This window comes from Triticum aestivum, chromosome 5B, assembly GCF_018294505.1.
Source record: "Triticum aestivum cultivar Chinese Spring chromosome 5B, IWGSC CS RefSeq v2.1, whole genome shotgun sequence".
In the NCBI taxonomy this organism is placed as follows: domain Eukaryota; kingdom Viridiplantae; phylum Streptophyta; class Magnoliopsida; order Poales; family Poaceae; genus Triticum; species Triticum aestivum.
In genome coordinates this window covers 534,960,877-534,985,030 of record NC_057807.1, presented here as the reverse complement: position 1 = coordinate 534,985,030, position 24,154 = coordinate 534,960,877, and the positions used below count along the sequence as shown (strand labels likewise).

Sequence of the window (24,154 nt, the reverse complement as noted above, 5' to 3'; positions counted from 1 at the left end):
ATCTTGATGTATCCCGAGCTTTGCTATTGTAGTTGGATCTTATGATGTTTCTCCCCCTCTACTCTCTTGTGATGAATTGAGTTTCCCCTTTTGAAGTTATCTTATTGGATTGAGTCTTCTATGAACACTTGATGTATGTCTTGCGTGGGATAACCGTGGTGACAATGGGCTATTCTAGTGATCCACTTGATGTACGTTTTGGTGATCAACTTGTGGGTTTCGTGACAATTGGGAACCTATGCATAGAGGTTGGCACACGTTCTTGACTCTCCGGTAGTAGCTTTCGGGCACTCTTTGAAGTACTTTTATGTTGGTTGGATGAATCTGAGATTGTGTGATGCATATCATAGAATCATGCCCACGGATACTTGAGGTGACAATGGAGTATCTAGGTGACATTAGGGTTTTGGTTGATTTGTATCTTAAGGTGTTATATATTCTAGTACGAACTCTTTTATAGATCGATTCGAAAGAATAGTTTTGTGGTGGTTTCATACCCGACCATAATCTCTACGTTTGTTCTCCGCTATTAGTGGCTTTGGAGTGACTCTTTGTTGCATGTTGAGGGCTTGTCATATGTTCTATCTATGTTATTATTGTTGAGAGAACTTACACTAGTGAAAGTATGAACCCTAGGCCTTGTTTCCTATCATTGCAATACCGTTTACGCTCACTTTTATCACTTGCTACCTTGCTGTTTTTATTATTTCAGATTACAAATACCTTTATCTACCATCTATTTTGCACTTCTTTCACCATCTCTTCACCGAACTAGTGCACCTATACAATTTGCCATTGTATTGGGTGTGTTGGGGACACAAGAGACTTTTTGTTATTTGGTTGCAGGGTTGTTTGAGAGAGACCATCTTCATCCTATGCCTCCTACGGATTGATAAACCTTAGGTCATCCACTTGAGGGAAATTTGCTACTGTCCTACAAACCTGTCCACTTGCAGGCCCAACAACGTCTACAAGAAGAAGGTTGTGTAGTAGACATCAAGCTCTTTTCTGGCGCCGTTGCCGGGGAGGCTAGGTAAGTGAAGGTATATCTTTAGATCTTGCAATTGAATCTTTTTGGTTCTTGTTTTATCACTAGTTTAGTTTATAAAAGAAAACTACAAAAAAAATGGAGTTGAGTTTGTCTCAAACACTTCACCTTTTTAATATCTTTCGTGAGTTTGATGGAAAGGAAAATTGTGCTCAAGTGCTAGAATAAGAAATTTATAGAATGTTTTTATTTGATGAGCATGATTGCAATGTTGTTAGTATGAATTCCTTGAATATCCATGATGCTAATGATATACAAAGCCACAAGCTTGGGGAAGCTATGTTTGATGAATATGATATATTTTGTCCCCCAAGCTTTGATGAGCAAATTTACTATGATGAAAGCATGCCTCCTATCTATGATGATTATTGTGATGATACGTATGCTATAAAGAAAAAGTTTGCTTATGAAGAGAGTAGTAAATTTTTTATGCTTGTAGATCATGAAAAGAATGCTTTAGATGCTGGTTATATTGTTGAATTCATTCATGATGCTACTGAAAATTATTATGAGGGAGGAACATATGCTTGTAGGAATTGCAATAATGTCAAGTTTCCTCTCTATGTGCCTAAATTCTTGAAGCTATGCTTGTTGTGCCATCCTATGCTAGTTGATTATTGTTCCCATAAGTTGTTTGCTCACAAAATCCCTATGCATAGGAAGTGGGTTAGGCTTAAATGTGCTAGTCATATGCTTCATGATGCTCCCGTTATGTTTCAATTCTTATCTTTTATGTGAGCATCATTGTCATCATCATGCCTAGCTAAAAAGGCATTAAAGAAAAGCGCTTGTTGGGAGACAACCCAATATTTATCCTTACTGTTTTTGTGTGTCCACATGATTATGCTACTGTATTAATCATGTTTTATAGCTTTTGTTTCAATAAAGTGCCAAGTAAAACCTTTGGGAAGACTTGGGTGAAGTTTATGTGATCTTGCTGTGAAAAACAGAAACTTTAGCGCTCACGAGATTAGCTGCCATTTTTTACTGGAGAGTGATTTTAGGTTTATTCTTTTTTCAGATGATTAATAGACAAATTTATCAGGTCCAGCAATTTATTTCATAATTTTTGGGGTTCAATAAGTATACGTTTTATATAGATTACTACAGACTGTTCTGTTTTTGATAGATTCTGTTTTCCATGTGTTGTTTGCTTATTTTGATGAATCTATGAGTAGTATCGGAGGGTATGAACCATAGATAAGTTGGAGTACAGTAGATATTACACCAATATGAATTTAGAATGAGTTCATTACAGTACCTAAGTGGTGGTTTTATTTTCTTATACTATAACGGAGCTTACGAGTTTTGTTTTGAGTTTTGTGTGGTTGAAGTTTTCAAGTTTTGGGTAACGATTCGATGGACAATGGAATAAGGAGTGGAAAGAGCCTAATCTTGGGGATGCCCAAGGCACCCCAAGGTAATGTTCAAGGACAACCAAGCAACTAAGCTTGGGGATGCCCCAGAAGGCATCCCCTCTTTCGTCTTCGTTCATCGGTAACTTTACTTGGAGCTATATTTTTATTCACCACATGATATGTGTTTTGCTTGGAGCGTCATTTTATTTTGTTAGTATTTGCTTGCTGTCAGTTAGAATAATGTTTTGCATCTTTAGTTTCAATAAAAAAGTCAGGGATAGCCTTTGCCATGCTTATTTTTCTAGTTTGCATGTTGCTGTTTGAAAACAGAAAGTTTACCGCTGTTGCAAAAATTGCCTAGAAAAGTCAGAGAATGGTATAACGTTGAATCTTTTTTGCATATTAAGCTCTGATAAATTTAATACAGTGGGAATTTTAGTTCATAATTTTTGGAGTCAGGGAAGTATTGATACTCTTGCATTCTTTACAGACTGTACTGTTTTGGCAGATTGCTGTTATGGTTGCATTGTTTGCATATGTTTGCTTGTTTAATGATTCTATTTGAGGATAGGAGTATTAAATATGCAGAGGCATTTAGTATTCAATGTTGAATAATAATTTTAGTGATTTGTTACAGTAGAAAATGATAAGGTTTTGCATTGGTTTATACTAACCTATCTCACGAGTTCTTGTTGAGTTTGTTGTGAATGAAGCTTTGATAAAAAGAGAAACCATGATATGAGAGGAATTGAGGAGACACAAAAGATCAAGATATTATTTCAAGAAGTCTCAAGCATCTAAGCTTGGGGATGCCCCGGTAGGCATCCCACCTTTCTTCTTCAACAACTATCGGTTAGTATCAGTTGAGCCTAAGTTTTTGCTTCTTCACATGAGTTGTGCTATCCTTGCAATGTAATTTTATTTTGTTTTGCTTGCTGCTTGAATACAATACCAAGATCTGAAATTCTTAAATGAGAGAGAGTCTTCACATAGTTGCATAATTATTTAGCTACTCATTGATCTTCACTTATAACTTTTTGGAGTAGTTTGTCATTTACTCGTGTGCTTCACTTATATCCTATGAGTAAATGGTTGAATGAGTTGAATGTCATAAATCTAAAATTATATATGTTTCATTTGCTTATCCCATGGGGAGTAATGACTTCACATCTAAGAAGTAGAGGTTGTAAATTTGTTGACAGTTAGCAAGCATTGTATTAGTCATTTGAACAATTCATGAAAGAATATTGAAGGAAGAGAGATTTCACATATAAATATATTATCATAGACATCTTTCATAATTGGGAGCACTCATTAAGTATGACATGCTAAAGAGTTGATGTTGGACAAGGAAGACAACGTAATGGGTTATGTTTTCTCGCATCTCAGTTAAAGTATATTGTCATGGATCATTCAAACATGTTGAGCTTGCCTTTACCCCTCATGCTAGCCAAAATTCCTAGCACCAAGTAGATATACTACTTGTGCTTCCAAATATCCTTAAACCCAGTTTTGCCATGAGTGTCCACCATACCTACCTATATGTGGTATTTACCTGCCATTCCAAGTAAATTTGCATGTGCCAAACTCTAAACCTTAAAATTATAATCTGTTTTGTATGCCCGAATTGCTCATGTAGCAACTAGGGGCTGTCAGTGTCTTCCATGCTAGGTGGGTTATTCTCAAGAGGAGTAGACTCCGCTCCTTATTCACGAGAAAGTGGCGGTAACCGGGATGCCCAGTCCCATGATCAAAAAGATCAAAATCAAATAAAAATAATTAAACAAAACTCCCCCAGGATTGTTGTTAGTTGGAGGCACTCGTTGTTTCGAGCAAGCCATGGATTGATGCTTGTTGATAGTTGGGGGAGTATAAATTTTTACCATTCTGTTTGGGAACCGCCTATAATGTATGTAGTATGGAAGATATTGGGAACTCTTGGTTGTTATGTTGACAATGAGATCATACCTCTCAAAAAAATTTATCTCTATTTTAAAAATTGAGCTCTGGCACCTCTGCAAATCCCTGCTTCCCTCTGCGAAGGGCCTATCTTTTACTTTATGCAAGAGTCAAGGTGATCTTCACCTTTCCCTTTTTCATTTTATCCTTTGGCAAGCACTGCATGGTGGGGTGATCCTGATATATATATCCAATTGGATGTACGTTAGCATGAACTATTATTGTTGACATCACCCAAATGTGAATAAGTTTGGAGGCAACATTATAAGCCCCAATCTTTCTCTGTGTCTGATTAAAACTTCATAACCACAAGTATTGCGTGAGTGTTAGAAATTGTAGAAGACTATATGATAGTTGAGTATGTGGAGTTTGCTATTCCTGAAAATAAGATGAATTGCAATTGTTTTGATGACTAAGAATGAAGTTTGCTAGTTTTCAAGAATGTTTATGGTCTATGCCTTGATGTGTGAATTGCTTGTCACTTTATCGTGAGAAGTTTTATGAGATGAACTACTATTATGACATATAATCATGCTAGAAAAGGTGACTGAAATTATCGTTGATCAAACTTGTGCACCTCTAGCATTCACACTTCATAAATTCTTTCTTTATCATTTACCTACTCGAGGACGAGTAGGAATTAAGCTTGGGGATGCTGATATGTCTCCAACGTATCTATAATTTATGAAGCATTCATGCTATATTACTATGTGTTTTGAATGATTATGGGCTTTATTATACACTTTTATATTATTTTTAGGACTAACCTATTAACCGGAGGCCCAGCCCAGATTTGTTGTTTTATGCCTATTTCAGTGTTTCGAGGAAAAGGAATATCAGACGGAGTCAAAACGGAACGAAATCAACTGGAGAAGTTATTTTTGGAAGGAAACCCACCCGATGGACTTGGACCCCACATCAGAAGATACGGGAGGTGCTCACGAGGGTGGGGGCGCGCCCGCCCGCCCTGGGCGCGCGCCCCTACCTCGTGGGCCCCCCGTAGCTCCACCGACGTTCTCCCTGCACCCATATATACCTACGTACCCTAAAACTTCCAGAACAGAAGATAGATCGGGAGTTATGCCACCGCAAGACTCTGTAGCCACCAAAAACCAATCGGGACCCTGTTCCGGCACCCTGCGGGAGGGGGATCCCATCACCGGAGGCCATCTTCATCATCCCGGCGCTATCCATGACGAGGAGGGAGTAGTTCACCCTCGGGGCTGAGGGTATGTACCAGTAGCTATGTGTTTGATCTCTCTCTCTCTCTCTCTCGTGTTCTCTCTCGTGTTCCATCTATGGCACGATCTTGATGTATCCCGAGCTTTGCTATTGTTGTTGGATCTTATGATGTTTCTCCCCCTCTACTCTCTTGTGATGAATTGAGTTTCCCCTTTTGAAGTTATCTTATTGGATTGAGTCTTTTATGAACACTTGATGTATGTCTTGTGTGGGATAACCGTGGTGACAATGGGTTATTCTATTGATCCACTTGATGTATGTTTTGGTAATCAACTTGCGGGTTTCGTGACAATTGGGAACCTATGCATAGGGGTTGGCACACGTTCTTGACTCTCCGGTAGTAGCTTTGGGGCACTCTTTGAAGTACTTTTATGTTGGTTGGATGAATCTGAGATTGTGTGATGCATATCGTATAATCATGCCCACGGATACTTGAGGTGACAATGGAGTATCTAGGTGACATTAGGGTTTTGGTTGATTTGTATCTTAAGGTGATATTCTAGTACGAACTCTTTTATAGATCGATCCGAAAGAATAGCTTTGTGGTGGTTTCATACCCGACCATAATCTCTACGTTTGTTCTCCGCTATTAGTGGCTTTGGAGTGACTCTTTATTGCATGTTGAGGGCTTGTCATATGTTCTATCTGTGTTATTATTGTTGAGAGAACTTACACTAGTGAAAGTATGAGCCCTAGGCCTTGTTTCCTATCATTGCAATACCATTTACGCTCACTTTTATCGCTTGCTACCTTGCTGTTTTTATTATTTCAGATTACAAATACCTTTATCTACCATCCATTTTGCACTTGTATCACCATCTCTTGGCCGAACTAGTGCACCTATACAATTTGCCATTGTATTGGGTGTGTTGGGGACACAAGAAACTTTTTGTTATTTGGTTGCAGGGTTATTTGAGAGAGACCATCTTCATCCTAAGCCTCCTACAGATTGATAAACCTTAGGTCATCCACTTGAGGGAAATTTGCTACTGTCCTACAAACATGTGCACTTGCAGGCCCAACAACGTCTACAAGAAGAAGGTTGTGTAGTAGACATCAACGATCGATGATCTGTTCGCTCAAGTAAGCAACTTTGATCAGCGCATTGCAATGTTCCATGGTGCCGGCAATAACGCAGGGTTCAAGAGCTCTGCCAACGCCGCCGGTGGCACGATAGACTAGGGCATGCATCTTTTTCTTTAGTTGAATGATTTCTTAGGAAGAATAAGCTCCCATATGTTGGAGAGCGTGATCTCGAAACAATTTGTGATTCTTGTCAAAAGGCTAAAAGCCATCAATTACCTTATCCAATTTCCACGAGTATCTCTACCAAACCATTGCAACTTATCTTTTATGATGTTTGGGGTCCTGCTCCAAGCTCTGTTGGTAGGCATACTTACTATGTTAGCTTCATTGATGACTATAGCAAGTATTCTTGGATCTATTTACTTAAAAAAAGATCCGAGGTTTTTCAAGTCTTTCACAACTTCCAAGCTCTCGTTGAACAAAATTTTAATAGCAAGATCATTGATGTTCAATCCGATTGGGGAGGGGAATACGAAAAATTAAAATCGTTTTTCCAAACTCTTGGCATCTCTCACCAAGTATCTTATCCTCATGCACATCAGCAGAATGGATCTGCCGAAAGGAAACACAGGCACATTGTTGAGGTTGGCCTAGCTCTCTTGGCCGGCGCATCCATGCCTCTCAAATTTTGGGACGAGGCTTTTCTTACCGCTGTTCATATCATCAACATGCTTCCAAGTCGTGTCATTAATCATGAAATAGTGGTAGAAAGACTCCTTCACACCAAACCCGATTATACATCACTTCGTGTTTTTGGGTGCGCATGTTGGCCAAACCTTAGACCCTACAACAATCGTAAACTTATGATTCGCTGGAAACAGTGTGTTTTCTTGGTCCCCAACATAAAGGAGTTAAGTGCCTTGATTTTTCCACTGGACGAGTCTATATCTCTAGAGATGTCGTTTTTGACGAGACAAAATTTCCCTTTGCTGATCTACATCCAAACGCCGGTGCCCTTCTTCGCCAAGAAATTCTCCTTTTGCTATCTCATCTAGTAGGTGCCCTTGGGGAAGATAATTGTAATGATCACATGCCAACTAATCCTCATAACAGCTTGTTTGCGTTATGTGATGATGCAGGACCAAGCAGCGAAGCAAATGGTGGTCACGGTGATGAAAACATTGAAGAAACGGCTCCGAACGAGCCATATTTCATGTGCAGGCCCTCGGGGAACATATCCTCCTTAGGATCCGGGACGCACCAGTCCTGCAGGCGATCTCCTTCGGGATTGACGCCTTCTGCACCTGCGCCTGACAACGACCCGTCCAACAGTGCTCGGGTCGCCCCCCTCCCCCCCGACTCGGCAGCGCGGCGCGCCTCCAACCAATCAGCGGGCACTGATGGCCCGCGCCAATCTCCGTGCTCCATGCGGCAGCTAACGAGCCGCTTCCCCGATCCGCTCACGTGCTACGCGCGATGCCTGCGTCAGCCAACCGGCTCGGGGTCCCATGCGGTGGACCACCCGACCGGCTGGATCCCTGGTGGATTCCCATGATGATGCTCCTGGTGGGAGCGGGTCTCCTGCTGCGGCCGGATCTTCTGTGCTGGTAGGCGCCCCTTCACCGCACGTTGAGGCCGCAGAAAATCCTGCCTCCTCGTCAGATCGCAACGTATCTGCCACGGGATCACCGGGGGATGCTGCTGTGGATCCTTCTGCTGCAGACCCCGGATCTTCTGTGCAGCAAACTGCTGCTGTTTCACCATTGATGCCATGGACACGTCCACAAAAAGGGGTATTGCAACCTGTTAGTTATAAAAAGGTACTTAAGTTTGGCTTAGCTTGCTCTACAGGTGAACCACAAACGCTTGATGAGGCATTGGGTGACACAAAGTGGAAGCAAGCTATGGAAGAAGAGTACAAAGCAGTCCATAAAAACAAGACATGGCATTTAGTTCCTCCACAACAAGGTAAAAATCTCATTGATTGCAAGTGGGTATTCAGAATCAAGAGGAAGTCTGATGGAACTATTGACCGTTATAAGGCTAGGCTTGTTGCCAAAGGATTTAAGCAACGGTATGGCATAGACTATGAGGACACCTTTAGTCCCGTTGTAAAAGCTGCCACCATTCATCTTGTTTTGTCTATTGCTGTTTCCAGGGGATGGAGTCTCAGACAGCTAGATGTTCAGAACGCGTTCCTTCATGGTGTTCTGGAAGAGGAAGTGTATATGAAGCAACCTCCTGGGTTTGAGAACAAAAATACACCTTTCCATGTTTGCAAGCTAGATAAAGTTTTGTGTGGACTCAAACAAGCTCCTAGGGCATGGTACTCCCGTCTCAGTCAAAAATTACAAGCACTTGGTTTTGTTCCTTCCAAGTCTGACACATCACTGTTCATTTACAATAAGTGCAACACATCTATCTTTGTGCTCATTTATGTTGATAATATTATTGTTACGAGCTCATCAGATGAAGCAGTGACAGGACTGTTGAAAGATCTTAGTGTTGAATTTGCACTAAAGGATTTGGGAGACTTGCATTTTTTCCTAGGTATTGAGGTGAGGAAACAAGGAAGTGAACTTCACCTATCTCAGGAAAAATATGCTACTGGTCTTGTAAGAAGAGCTGGGTTACAGGGATGCAAGTCATCACCAACTCCAATGTCAAGTTCTGAAAAGATTTCTCTTACAGAGGGAGAACTCCTGAATCAGGAAGATAGCACCAAGTACAGAAGCTTAGTTGGTGCACTCCAGTACTTGACCCTTACAGGACCAGATATTTCTTTTGCTGTGAACAAAGTTTGTCAGTTTCTTCATGCTCCCACTACAGTTCATTGGACTACTGCAAAATGGATAGTAAGATATGTGAAAGATACTGTTAATGTTGGTCTTACTTTCTCCAAGTCTACTTCAACTCTTGTTAGTGCATTCTCTGATTTTGACTGGGCAGGAGATATTGATGATAGGCGCTCGACTGGTGGTTTTGCAGTATTCTTTGGACCTAACCTAATATCTTGGTGTGCAAAGAAACAGGCTACAGTCTTAAGATCCAGTACAGAGGCGGAATACAAGGCTTTGGCTAATGCAACAGCTGAAATTATCTGGGTTCAGTCCATGCTCAAAGAACTTGGGATAAAACATACTCAAGCTCCATGTCTTTGGTGTGGCAATCTTGGTGCCACTTATCTGTCTGCAAATCATGTTTTCCATGCAAGAACAAAACATATTGAAATTGACTTTCACTTTGTTCGCGAAAGGGTTGCTAGCAAGAAGCTTGAGATCCGGTTTGTGCACTCCAGAGATCAAGTTGCAGATGGCTTCACCAAGGCATTGCCTACAAGGAGTTTTGAAGAATTCAAACGTAATCTCAACTTAACAAAGTTGTGATTAAGGGAGGGTGTTAAACATATAGTTCGGCGCATATTGAAACGTTGTAACGTGATAGATCACTTGGAGATATTCTGGTAGTTTGTTTAGCCTAGATAACTATCTTAAACCGTGGCTATCTCTATCTCTCTATGTCTTCCTCTCCAAGATGTACTCTATCTCCTTTGTATGCGCTATAGGGATCGGTGCCGCTGCCTATAAACATGAACCACGTCCCCTCGCACCGAGGCAAGACGTTTACCGCAATCTTCACATGGTCTTCTTCCCGGCTGGCCAGAAGATACAAGTGTCTACCCACTTCTTTTCCTTTCTCTCTATAGATAGAAATTATGCTCTCTCTCAGAATTATTTTTACTTTTTAATGTGTTATTACTTTCGTTCCTGCTGATGCCTTAGGCCGATGTGCTACTTTGATTCAGTTTCCTCTTCTTTGAGGCATGGTAGTACAAAAAGTTGAACTTGACAACTGTTGCAGGTCACCACCTGTGGCAAAGATTAGCAGCAAGTGCAAGGTTGTTGTTGGAATGCTCAGGAATGCAGTGGGAGTTCGCCTGTTCTCGGTTTCCTATTCGGAGTTGTATAGTGTCACCCCTGTCGACTCCACCGGCAGCGGGATCCAGGACCCCCCCCCCCCCCGACCTCTTCCTTTGTCCTTGGTTGACAAAAACCACTAAGCAATCCTCACATTTCAAAAGTTCTTCAGGGCCATTGATTCAGTAATCAGCTTCAATTCCAAGTTTCAGTGCTTCAAAAATAATTGTTTTGGTAATCAGCTTGCCGAGATGGTACGTGGACATAATTTACTTGTATTCTATAGCGTGTAGAAAATTGTCTAGTTAAATTGATTAGTGTACAATCTCTCGCTAATAGCATATTTTCAGAGGCCACGCTATTTTGTATAGCACGCTATTCATTAGATCTGTCTACTCCTGTATTTTCAGTTACTATGCTATATTTCTTAAGTTATGTATAGAACCTTTGCCTATATACTTGGATCACCGGATTGTTCAATTCTTTTTATGCAACAAAACTACAGAATTACTACTTATTATTGCAATGCCGTGTTCTGTGTATACCAATATCTCTACCACTATAATACACCAGTCTTGAATTTGGGTTCACCACCCCACTTAATTTTTAGTCTGCTTGGGCATTGATCACCTGAACTAATGAACTAATAGCCAAGATACAGTGCAGAGAGTAAACATGCCGGGTGATACATGAGATCATTTATATAATGGTTGGTTCTATCAAGTTTTTTACCGATTTATATTGAATTAAACTTCTTGATATGGCGATAGGGTCTCCGGCGTACATGATTATCGATTAAATTTGTATATAAACTTCTTCCAATTTGTTCAATTGTAAGCCTACTGATGTAACAATGAACGTTGATTGTATTGTTTTGCTCTTGGTTAGTACAAGAAATGCTTGAGTTGTCAATCAGGAAGAACTTCAATTTTTCAAGCAAGAACTCTAGACTGGGATTTCAAATAAGTTGAACTATACCAGATTTGTGATCATTGATGCTTGTGCTTTCTACTTCATGTTCTGGTGAGGAAGAAGGGAAAACACTGGAGCCAATAGTTGTTTAGTGGGACTATGTTCTGAATTGACAAAGCTAAAGGAAGCACATGCCATCTATCTCTCATATTGGTTATTTGGATGGTGAGAAATCACCATGCCTAGCTATTGAGATTAGCTTGTTCTGATAAGAAAATCAATGCAAGGAAGGAAACAGAATATGGGGATTGCAACTATAGAATGGTGATTAGATATTCTTGATAGAGAGGCATCGATTTCTAATGTCAGTCTCTGATAGAGTTCACATATGGCTGCAGTTTTTGCGACTACGGAATTGTGATTGGATATTCTTGAGTATTCAGTTCTTCAGTATTTTTAATCGAACATACACTAGAAGTCAAATTTCCAGGTATGTACTAACCTTCCAGTAATCAGGAGTATCATAGGTTATGTATTAATACCTGTTGGAAACTCCTATCTACTGATGACTCTCCCTTATAGGTAAATCTGATCAAGAGACTACTAGATGATTTTGCTCAAAAAAAGACTACTAGATGATCCAAATGGAGGATTATTTCACTTTCAGACCCACTTTGTAATTGTACATCATTGTCTTACCACAAAAGTTTAGATGGACATAGTATCCAGGATACCAACTATTTGGAACTCTCTACAAAAAAGGCTTAAGGGGATTGGTAACTGGAGTTCAGAGCATAATTTTTTTCTAATTGACATGCCTACAGAATTGCCTACACAGATTTGAGAGAGGAATAGGTACCACTTTTTCCTCAACATTTAGTTATCCATACAAGCCGTAATGCCTATGCTAAGTTGTTGTTTTTTATACATGATTTTTTATCATAGATGGATAGATGAGCAATGGACCATTAAAGTTGCTTTCGATGGTTCTCTTAGGGACCATTGCAAAAGGTGGTTTTGTTTGGATAAAGATCACCGAGCTAAGGTAAGCTCTCCATAGACTGGAACATTATCATGTCCATGCCAGCGAGGAAACCAGGTGACCTTCTCATCCCAATGTCTTTCCCTCCTTATCCCTTTCTCCTATCGCAGTTCCTTCTCAATGCGTTAGTTTCTTTCGTCGTCGCTAGGTTCCCATGGCACTCTGCCACACTCGCTTCAGTAGATCGTTGATTAAGAGGTACGAGTGGGTGGCCAGCTGCAATGCCTAGATGGAAGACCTCTCCTGTTCAAATTTATTTTGGGTTCTTGATTCCTTTTTCTCAATGGTTATATGTAATTAGTACAACATTGGGAAAAAATTATACCACGTTCCGGATGCATTGAGTTGTTGGAATTTTTTATTAGAAGTGCACTCTTGATTGCCTTACCAATGGTCCAAAAGAAATGCACAAGCGGTGAAATTGACCGTGGTTTTAATGTACTTTTGTTACAATAGAGTTCTTTAGGAGCAAAGGACAGTGGGAGAGATCTCCCACCGACTTGTAACTATAAAAAGAAGGACATCTGTTACATTTACAATACACTAGAGTATATTTCATTATTTCCCATTTTGGACATACTTCTATTGGTTTGCTTCTCATAAATATTATCATGCATGTCTCAGCTGGTGATTGTGTGATAGTGGTGTGCTCTCATAAATATTATGTATTTCCAGGAAGATGAAACCTTTCCGAATAGGGACCAGGTTGGTTACTTCTTCTGTAATTATATGTTTCACTGTAGATGCTTGATTAAATGGTTCCATCTGTTTCTTATTCTTGTCATCTAACGTAGATAAAATAGATTATATGCTTTTGTGCTGAATCACGTGGAAGGTCGAGATGACCGCACATACGTATTTTTTTATGTTTATTACCGCATGGATGCCTACTGACCCTAAATATATTTGGTTAAAATGTTTGCCTATGAAGTTTCTATACTATATACGAAATTTTTTTCTTCGATAAAACGCAGGGGACCCATGTGTTTCATTCCATTGAAAAGAGAGAGTTTGTAATTACAATCCTCCTAGGAGGTGGTTTCAGACATCAAGTAGAAGCTTGTGCACATCCCATGTGGTGGGCAGCACAACTCTAAGCCCAGCAACACCAGCAGTAGCTCAGAGCCTGGCTTCGAGTTTGGTCATACTCACTAAGGTGTGAATGGACGGTTGTGCGCGGTCGAAGATGCAGTTGTTTCTGTGTTTCCAAATCATCCAGGATGTCAGAAGTGTCACGGATGCAAGCCCCTTGCGCATCAGCTGGGGGTGTCTTGCTTGGCATTGAGCCACCAGTCGAGCAGGGAGCTGTCATTGCCCGCGATCTGCAGGTCATGTGTATCCAGGAAAGGATCTCGTGCCAAACCTGCCGCAAGAAGGGGCAGGCTAGCAGGAGGTGTTGCATCGTCTCCGGGGCCTGGTCGCACAAGGGACACGCCGTGTGGTGCTGAAGCCCATGTCGAGCGAGGCGGTCAGCCGTCCAGCAGCGGTCGAGGCTGACAAGCCAGAGAAAGAATTTCACTTTCGGCGGCGCCCAACTCTTCCAAGTGAGCTTCTAGTGGTTGCAGGCGATTGATCCGTGGAAGGATGCGAGGTAGGCGGATTTAGACTATATAGGAAAGTCGGTCTCAACTATTTGAGGTCATATTCCATTTTAAAGATTACTCATAGTTTCATAGCTGATTCAGTTGCATTCGTTGAGAACAAGTGTTTGTATCAATCTTGTTTTTCAAGTTACTCGTATTGCATATTGATGGATTTCTTGCAGGTTTGTATGCCAGATTTTATTTCAATTGTATGTATTCTTTTCTTTGACAAGAGGGTATGTATTCTGGACAAATTATGTTAGATTAAATGGTTGGTCCTATCTATGTATAATCATGTATTATTTGGGCTGAGACTTGTATTTTTAGTCAGTATAATTTTGTAATGGATTGAACATATTCCTGTAATTTTGAACTGTGAAACACATAGAAGTTAGTTAATTTTGGTAGTATTTGTGGCTTGTTGTGCTCACCCCAGAGGAATCGCAGAAGCTTGCCCATGTTTCTGAACTGATTTCATCCTTGCTACCACAATTCTTGATCTTGGGCCACATCAGATTCATACATTTTGTGAATCGGTATGTTGAATAAATCGTGTCGCTCAGGACGGCCACATGATTCAAGCTGAATCTGGTATCATTTGTGCCTTCGTGCTCGCTTTTCAGGTGGGTCATATAATTGAAGTTGAATCTAATAATACCAAGAGTCTAAGAGGGACGAATACCTGAAGAGATTGATGAGCCTTCTTAACCAGGTTCCCTTCTAGCATGCATTTTTACCTTCTTTATCATTTCTCTTAAGGATAGTCTTTACAAGGTTATCTTGTGATCAGTTTGATTTGAACAAAATGGGCTGAAATAATTGGACAGGCAGGCCAAAGCATTGATATCCTGAAGAACCACATTGTTATCAGATTTCTTCTTAACATTTTGCAGGTAATAATCGAGCCTGTATTTGAATCTTGTGGCTTTACAAGCGTAAACTGCAATGTTGTTAGTTTTTTATTGTTGTGAAGTTCTTTACTCAATTTATAAATTCACTATAAGATTGTGGTTGTCTACTTAAAGAAATGATATTTATTAGACGACCAAACTCACTTGCATGTCATTCCTTGAGAAGATCGGTCTTCCAAATGCTTTAGTTTGTTGTTAGCCAAGACAAACAAATTTATGTAATCTGCCCCATGAGAGGGCGTGGTCTTTGTCAAGGAGTACACTATGATGGGGAGCCGACGATGAGGAAGGCGAGCGTCGGCTCAGTGCGGGGTAGTGGATGGCGGTGACAGTAATAAGAGTTGTCTGTAATGCATTTTCCATGCCATCTGGTTGTATCTCCGTATGTCTTCTTTCCTGTGCTATAAATACAAGCAAATGTTCCACACTACGTACCTTTGGACCAACTGTAATGGGTGATCCTCACTATCTATACATTCAGTTTAAGTTGATCTGAACTTACCATTTGTCCGTTGCAACACATGCCTAACGTCCTCATGTGCACTAAGTACGAGATGCTTCCTTTCCTAACAAATATCAATCTGTGATGAACATCAGCTCGTATAATTTGATTATTTTTGGAGACCTATCCATGTGACCTACTGATGCATATAAATAGCATATTTATCTGCTAAGCCTCTAGAAATTAAGGTTCATGTCACAACATGGACCAAACAAGCAAGCTGAATGGGCAGCAACAAATGAGGCACCACACCATCACGCCTCAAGCGCCGCCACCAGGCGGCGTCCCAACCACTAGTATTCCCATAAAGGTGAGGGGAGTTAGAGCAACTCCAACAGTTTCCCTAAAAACCTTTCTGTAAAAGTGTTTTTACATGATATGATGTATGTAAATTTTAGGGGAACTTCCATGAGAGCTACCTTTTTCCGATCCCGTAAACTTCTTCCCCTAAATCTATTTTATTTTATTTTTCAACAAACAAAACTAGATAATGGCCTAGGGCCCACCAGTCAACGGCACGCCTGATGGCATTTCCAGGGGTAGGCGAGGGCAGTGGTGGCGACAGGCAGCTTCTGGCAACGCGACAATGATGTGGTGCTCTTTCCGACGAAGCGGTGATGGCATGCTAGCATTCTGGCGACATGGCGGCATACCATCAGGGCGGTGGTGTGGCGCGACATGAAGTTTCAGGCGGTTACCTTGCTGCCCAAAGTTTACGAGAAGCAAAACTTCCCCTAAAACAAAAGGGAAGTTGACGTTAAGTTTACAGGATCCTATAAATTTATTCCATGTTTACAGGATCTGTTGGAGCTTCCCAAACTTCCTCCAAAAAGGTAGTTATTTTACGGATACGTGATCTGTTGTTGTTGCTACTAGAGGGAATTATAAGGGATCCTGTAAAAAATTCCCGGCTTTACGGGAGCTTTTGAATGGCTATTTTTGCACCAACTATCCGTAAACAATATTTTTATGAAGGTTTGCTCTAAATAGGGAAACATAGGCCTACATAAACAGCAAACAACATTATTTTTCTGAACGCTTGCAAACTACCTATATTTATGTTGGAGTTTAGCCCCAAATTCATACAGGGAAAAAGATCGACGACAGAGAAAACAAAACCACAACATGACAGCCACATATAGACCACTGAAACGACCAATATGAACCATCCCAACACCCACACACCACCCCAAAACCCACAATCCACAAACCACACCCAAACACAACAAAACTTTATGCTCGGAATCAAATAGGAAGCAATTAACAAGGACCAAAGAAAATAACAAACCTCCAAGGAAAGAGAAGAAAAAGGAACCAGACGATGCAAACCCACCAGCCGAACCACACCGCAGCCTCACTTTCAGATCTAGCAACTTCGAAGAAGCCGATGCAGGAGAGAAAGAAATGGTGGGAGCAGGCCCCTCCCCTCCGGAGAAGCAGAAGCGACTGAGCCCCCACCCCCTCTCGTGCTAGATACCAACGCCGGAGTAACAAGCGATGAACTTATATTTTCTGAAGAATTTCCTGTCCCAGCAACATCTTCAATAGAGATTTATGTTGTTTCTCTTAGTATTAGTTAAAAGAAGTGTCTTTCATATACTTTAGATAAATGATTCATTACATTGAACTGTGTATCTCTTCCTTTGTTAAGATGCCAGTCCTATCTTGACATGTTGAGCAAGCACAGCTTGGGAGGTGCAGGACATGCAACCTGGTGCATGTCTAATATCATGGGATTAGTTCCTGTAGTGGAACCGATCCCCTATAACCGAACAAGGCCTTATTGGGCCTCGCCTATCTAATGTCATGGGAGCGGGCTAAAAATAGATGGATCAATGGGAGAGAGGCTGGGCTTCAGGAACTATAACCGGGCCCGGTGAGCCAAGTGCGGGAGCCTGAGAGCTATATTTTGAAATTGTTTGTTGTAATTTAGGTATTAAATGAGTTTATAGTTATTTATTGGAAACTATTCCCAAAACGCACACACCTCAAATAAGGTCTATATGTTAAAATATTATGTTTAAATAATTATGTATTCCCTCTGTAAAGAAATATAAGAGCGTTTATTATATTTCTTTGCGGGGGGAGTATATTGTTAGCTCCAATCAAGAAAAATAAGTAATGTATTCTCCGGAAAATCCATCATTTGCTGCATTTGATCAGTTTTCCCTATTTTGTGGGATCATGTTATGACTCATAATGCTACATTTAAATTTCACACATTTTCAAAAAATGCACAATACATTGCTTTGTAATTGATTAATCTAGGATGATGGGTCGTATTCTTGAAATTTGCGATTGAAAACAAGGCCAATAAGATGACTTCGGAACAAAGAATGATGCATGGCCATTTTGTTAGGCAAGGCTTTTATTCTTTGAGAGAGTAAATGCCGACCACGACCTACATGCTTTCTGCTCACACACACATTCAATATCCAAAAGTCATACCCACATATGTAATTTGATTAAATACAAGACACAGATCAAAACTGAGTGGGGTGGGAGTGTAACTTCCCTCCACCATTAGTCGATAGCCCACATATTGGTGGAGAGACTTTCTGTTGTATAACTAAAGCATAGAAATAATAAATAACTTCATCGGCCCACTATTTCCGTAAGAGTTAAAGAATTGACTGAGTTCTGAATATTGTTCCTAAAGTGCTCTAATTCGGTTTCCCGGCGCACAAGGTAGGCAGGGCAATTGGGATTTGGAAGTGTGGTACTTCCGTCTCTAGGGCGGTCATAATTGATGACATCAGTGGCCTATCATCTGGGTTTTCCTGAACGCACAATAGTGCTATATGGATGCAAAGAAAGACTTCGTGTAGTGAACACGTATCGGTGATAGATGAATCGGCCATATCCTTTGTCTTCCCTTCCTTCCACATATTCCACGACTGAAACAACAGAAACCATTATTTTAGTTGCAGAACCTTTTCCTTTCAAAAACTGGGCATAATTTTCTCAGTTTAGAACTATAGAGGAAGTATGTATGTACTCACATAGTCTATAAGACTAGAAAAGCCCATGGTGTGAATGATAGAGCTTCTCTTTATGCTGGTTACAATCTCTAGTACTAACACACCGAAGCTATAGACGTCAGACTTGGTAGAGAAGACACCTTCCATTGCATACTCAGGAGCCATGTAGCCACTGCTTGATTATATATTCTTGCAAGAGTTACTGGAATTGAATTTGAGTATAATCACAAGTTAAAACAACCTACTAACTGTATAGCTACTTACTATGTTCCAACAACACGTTGGGTGTTTGCATTTTCCTGGTTATCGCCAAAGAGCCTCGCCATACCAAAATCTGCTATCTTGGGTTTCATATCTCCATCTAGCAAAACATTTCCAGCTTTGAGATCTCTATGAATTATTGTCAGTCTTGAATCTTGGTGGAGATAAACAAGCCTTCTTCCGACACCTTTGATTATATTAAACCGTGTTTCCCAATCAAGCAACCGCTTTCTTGAATCATCTAAAGAAAAATAGAAATATTATAAAAAAAAACTATTGAGTTGTGTGATGATATTGTAGTGTGTTTCTAGATATACCGAAAAGTGTGGCATCCAAGCTTTTATTAGGCAAGTACTCATAAATCAATAACTTCTCATCTCCCTCGCCACAACATCCCAGTAGTCGAACCAAATTACGGTGTTGTAATTTGGCAATAAGTATTACTTCATTTGTGAACTCAATTGTCCCTTGTTGAGAATCCCTACTTAGCCTTTTGACAGCAACTTGTTGACCACCTAGTGTTCCCTGCATAATTGTCAGCTCATGATATGAATAAATCAACTAGGCGACCAACTTTGGCAGGAATAAGAGGAAACTATGTTGAACAAATTATCTTATAAACTTTGCCAAAGCCTCCTTGTCCAATCATACATGTTTCGGAGAAATTTTGTGTAGCCTGAGCAATTTCCTCAAATCTTACAAAGGGAAACTCAAGGTCACTGGAACTATCGAATGGTGCCTTCTTGTGTTTTCCCTGGTTCCTGTTCTTGCCTGCTCCCACAGTTGTATAACATTTCTTGTCAGATGAGTATAAGATTGTAGGCACAGGAAAATATGAAGGGCTCCAGTTGGTCACTTGAACTAATCGGTTTTTGTCCATTGTACCAGTGCAAACTCACATAACCAGAGCAAGCCCACGGTACACTTCGGCCACCAAGCAAACGCTATAATTTACATTGTGGTGATGCTCAGCATATACAGTAAAATTCCGTCCACAAGACACATCTATTTTGTGTACCAAGGTGGCTAAATTATATTGTCCTGCATTTGTATATTCGTGGGTCACGTGTACGACGGTGAGGTACATCAAACACTAGTAATTTTGAAAAGGTCATAAGGCATATGTATGATGATGCCACAACTATATAGTCCCCCACGATGATGAAATTACATGCTCAAAAGACATATAAAGGGTCAATCGTGATAATTCTAGACATATGGGATCATTATGGGATATTCCTTTCTAGACTCTCCAACCCCCTTGAATTCAACTGGGTGGGCCCCTTCCCACGAATTCTATCCAACCACAGAATCCAACATAGGCTAGTCCGTTAGTCCGGTACCATATCATCTGTGCGTGTAGTAATATTACTCAGGTTAGGCACACTCACTTGCTCTGTTTCATGGGTTATGAGGCCCTTAGACTATCCACAGTGGGAGTAACATAGGTAGTAACATCACACATATCTAGGTTAAATAGATGATGTGCATGATATAAATGAAGAAAAAGATGAAAGTGGTAACATAGCTAGTTACTACTAGTATGAGTAACATCACACATATCAAGATAACATGTGTCTATAGCCTAATAAATGAAGTGTTATGTGTTACCACACATATGTTACTTTCCACTATAGAGATAGTAACATAGACTAGTAACATGGGCATGTTACTAGTCTATGTTACTATCCATTGTGGCTAGTCTTATGGACTAAGCTACAATTAATGTTAACAGACAAATTCCAATAAATCAAAGTGCAGTTATGGATGACCTATCGAACGTAAATTTAACTTACCACTGAATTTCAACCATGCAAGAAAAATGCACATGATTATCACCACACTACTTCCTATGGCTGTCAACGCAATCCTCACTGCATTATGCTTCGTTTTTTTACCTGTAAGCATGCATATATATAGCATAACACCGATCAGCTCCATCATAGTACTAATTGCATATATTGCCTGCAAAAAGAACTACCAGTTGCATCATAGTACTCCTATAAGAAATTGGCAGAGATTCAGGTGGTACCAGCTGCAACATCCAATCGGGCGAGCCGGAGATAGAGCGTGTCGCTGGCGGGGCTGCTTGCGCCCAACTTCCCGGTGTCAACCAACTCCCCGGCCCACACCAAGCACCTCGTCATGTCTCCCCTGGACGTGGCACTGCTCAGGTTGGCGTACGCGTACGCCACGCAGGAGCAGTTGCGGTCGCACTCCGCCGCGCACCCCTCCAGCGTTCTGTTGGCCACGAGCACGAACCCGTCCGCCGGCTTCATCCCCGGCAGGGACACGAAACCGGCACCGGCACCGGCAGTGCACCCGCGCAGAGGCTCCTTTCGCCGGCACCCCTCTGAGAACCTGCCGCCGGTCCAGTCCCTCGTGCTGGCCGGCACGAAGCCATCGAGGCACTTGCACGTCGGCAAAGGCCTGGCCGTCTCATCGCAGTACCCGTTCGGGCCGCAGTAGCCGTAGCTGACGCACGGGTACGGCGGCCACTTCCCGAGGACGGCCCACGCTGACGAGCTGGCGTTCCAGCTCTGGATTTGGAGCTCGCCGGTGTAGGTCACCACGCATCTGGTGAGCCATGCGCCGTCCGAGACGGTGAAGGTCGTGTAGCTCTGGTTACCGTCGTTGACGACGGCCAGGTAGATGATGATGGAGCTGGTGCTGCTCGTCTGGTACTGGTAGTCGCTCTTCACCCGGTACCCCGTCCACGGGGGGCCGCGGTACACCGGGCGCGTGCCTTCCCAGAGGAATACCTGCGGGAACGTGTCCATGTCGGTGCCGTAGGAGAAGTTCCCCGGCGAGGGGTTGCCGGCGCCCTTCCAAGACACTAGGCGCTCACCGTCACGCGTGCCGTGCTTCAACGCCATCTTCATGCCGGGGAGGAGCGTGTCGGTCGGGTGGTCGAAGCTCTGCCACAGCGTGGTGCCGTTCGGCGACCGGACGACGAGGTTGCCGGTGTTCATAAGCACGGCCGTTGGGGAAGAGGAGCTCGACGCAGCCTTCACGCGGGTCGTCCAAACGACGATATGGTCGCTGCCATTACCGTCGGAGAGAACAAGGTCGGATGTGTTGGTGAGGGAGAGCTTGGGTGTTGTGCTGTTGGTGACCGGTGTTTCCCGGTTGGCGACCCACACCACGGTGAGCTCAGGGACGCCGTTGTACCAGATGCCAAGGTGCAGGTTGGCCGGACCTGAGCTGGACGGGGCGAAGAAGCCCAAGGCAAAGTCACCGCCGTCGGAGACGATGGTGGCTCCGGGGACGAGCGGCTTGCCGGGGACAAGCCGGTCGTCGGACGCACGCAAGGGCAGGAATGCAAGGATCAGCACAGTGACGGACATTCAAGAGCTGACCACTCCATCGATTTTGCAAAAAGAATCGCGGGGGGGGGGGGGGGGGGGGGGGGGGGAGCTAAGAGAGTTTAGACCAGAAACAATAATTGCAGTATTACGATTGCTAAGAGAGTTTAGACCAGAAACATAGCCTTAGTCATACAAGCAACAATAATGCAAAGATTACCTTAAAAAATGCAAAGACTTTGGAAGATACTATGCTGATTTGGGAGCATTACACCATTTCCCTTTTCAAGGTAATGAAATTCACGGATATATTGCCGAAAAAGGGTTCACTGCTTTGTATACAAAGCAACCAACCGAGAGAAGCAATTGATAGGTGTTGGGGCGGAAGCAGCACAATCACGCCCAAAAGAAATGAAAGAGAAAATACAAGAAAAAGAAATGCCGAAAACGGCGGATCGACAAAAACGAAGAAGCCTCGCGACCGCTGCGTCCACCGGAGGTCGCCCACCAAGCTCCGAGACTCAGAAGCGCCGATACCAATCAACACCTTCAAGAAGGGACGCGACGATGATGACACTACTGCCAAGTGTTTCCCCCGGTACGCATCGAGGAGAGAAGAAGGGTAGCCCTGACGTCCTCCAGGAAGGTCCAACGGCACCCTCAGGCGCCACCGCGTCGGTGTCGGCCAAGCCAACACGGATTTCTCCCGATCCCAACCTCCACCTCAGGCAGTCCGGATCTCGCCACCAAACCGACCACCACCCTGCGCCAACCCGGTCATGAAGCTCCCCACGCTGTCTCACCACTGCACCGCGAAGCATGGCCTGCACAATGAAGAAGAGGAGCCGGGACTAGGGCAGCAGCACCGTCGGAACACGGGAGGGCCCCACCACCACCGTCAACGACGGTAGCTGACCGGATGCAATAGCACGAACATACCATGCCTGTAGCCGCACAGGCCCGGCCGGCCTCTCGAAAGCCCATAAAGTTTCCGCCTTCGCGCTGCAGCCGGCACGCCATTGGCGTCGCCGCCCCTGTCCAAGCCGCTCCTCTGCTTCGCCGCACAGAGGGCGACTAGGCCGCGCCGGAGCCTTCCCGCTAGGACCCAGATGGGGCCCTACGGGCCTAGCTCTGGGCCGGTCGCGGCACCGGCCACCCAGCACCACCGGACCGCCCCGCCGCCAAGTGGAGGCACCACCACTGCGCGCGCCGCCGGTCGCCGCCACCAAGACGCCGGACCACCATCCGGAGTCGTGCCGCCAGGAGCAACCGCCGCCGCCGGAACCATTGTCAGCCGAGGAGCACCGCCGCGGGACGCCAGCACCCGAGCCATGGCACTGCGCGGGGAAGGAAAGGTCGTCGCCGCCGCCAACGCCACGCGAGCAGGGCCCGGTGGCGCAGGCCGGCGGCGGCGGGAGGAGGGGAAGGGGAGGGGGCACTGGGAGGCGGGGAGAGGGCCCCCGGTCGCCTCGCTCGGGAAGGCGACGCAGGGGGCGGGCCGGGAAGGGGAGGGGGAGGCGGGGCGCAGCGCGGCGCGCGTGGCCGGCGGCCGGAGGCGTGAGAGGGGAAGGCGGCCGCCGGCGGCGGCGGGGGCGAGAGGAGGAAACCTAGGTCGCTCCTGGGTCAGCTCGGGGTCGTTTTTCGGCTAGCTTCCTTTCACTACCGCGACCTCACGGATATATTCATGTCCACATTCTCCGTCATTGTAGCGTGCTCAAAGCCCCTGCAAAGATCCAGCCAGAGCTTTCTCATGTAAAGCAGTACTGCGCTTGTTCAGTGTGGATCACAGGTGTTACCTGCTCGATTTCTTTTTCTTCTGTGTCTGCTCCCTTTAATGTTGCAGTTTTTTTTTTACTGCAGCATTGGGATGTAAAGTTGTAAGAGAAAGTCAGAGTTTACCTGTTCTTTTCTTAGCATTACTCCTCAAACACACTCGTAAAAGATGTGATCACTGTTTGAGATGTGCTGATGTGCACTTCACGTAAGGATCCGAAACAACATCAAGGTTGCCATTGGGGGCGTTTGGTTCGAACAATTTTCCTTCGGTTCAGCGCAGTAAGAGCATGTACAATCATGATTGCCAAATTTGTCGGACGGTGATCGATCA

General features: G+C 43.3%; 1 pseudogene; it reads right to left on the bottom strand.

Annotated features, from left to right (window-relative positions):
- Window positions 1-18,095: 18,095 nt before the first annotated feature.
- LOC123116794 (G-type lectin S-receptor-like serine/threonine-protein kinase At1g11330) lies at window positions 18,096-22,109 on the bottom strand (annotated as a pseudogene).
- Between the last annotated feature and the right edge of the window lie 2,045 nt (window positions 22,110-24,154).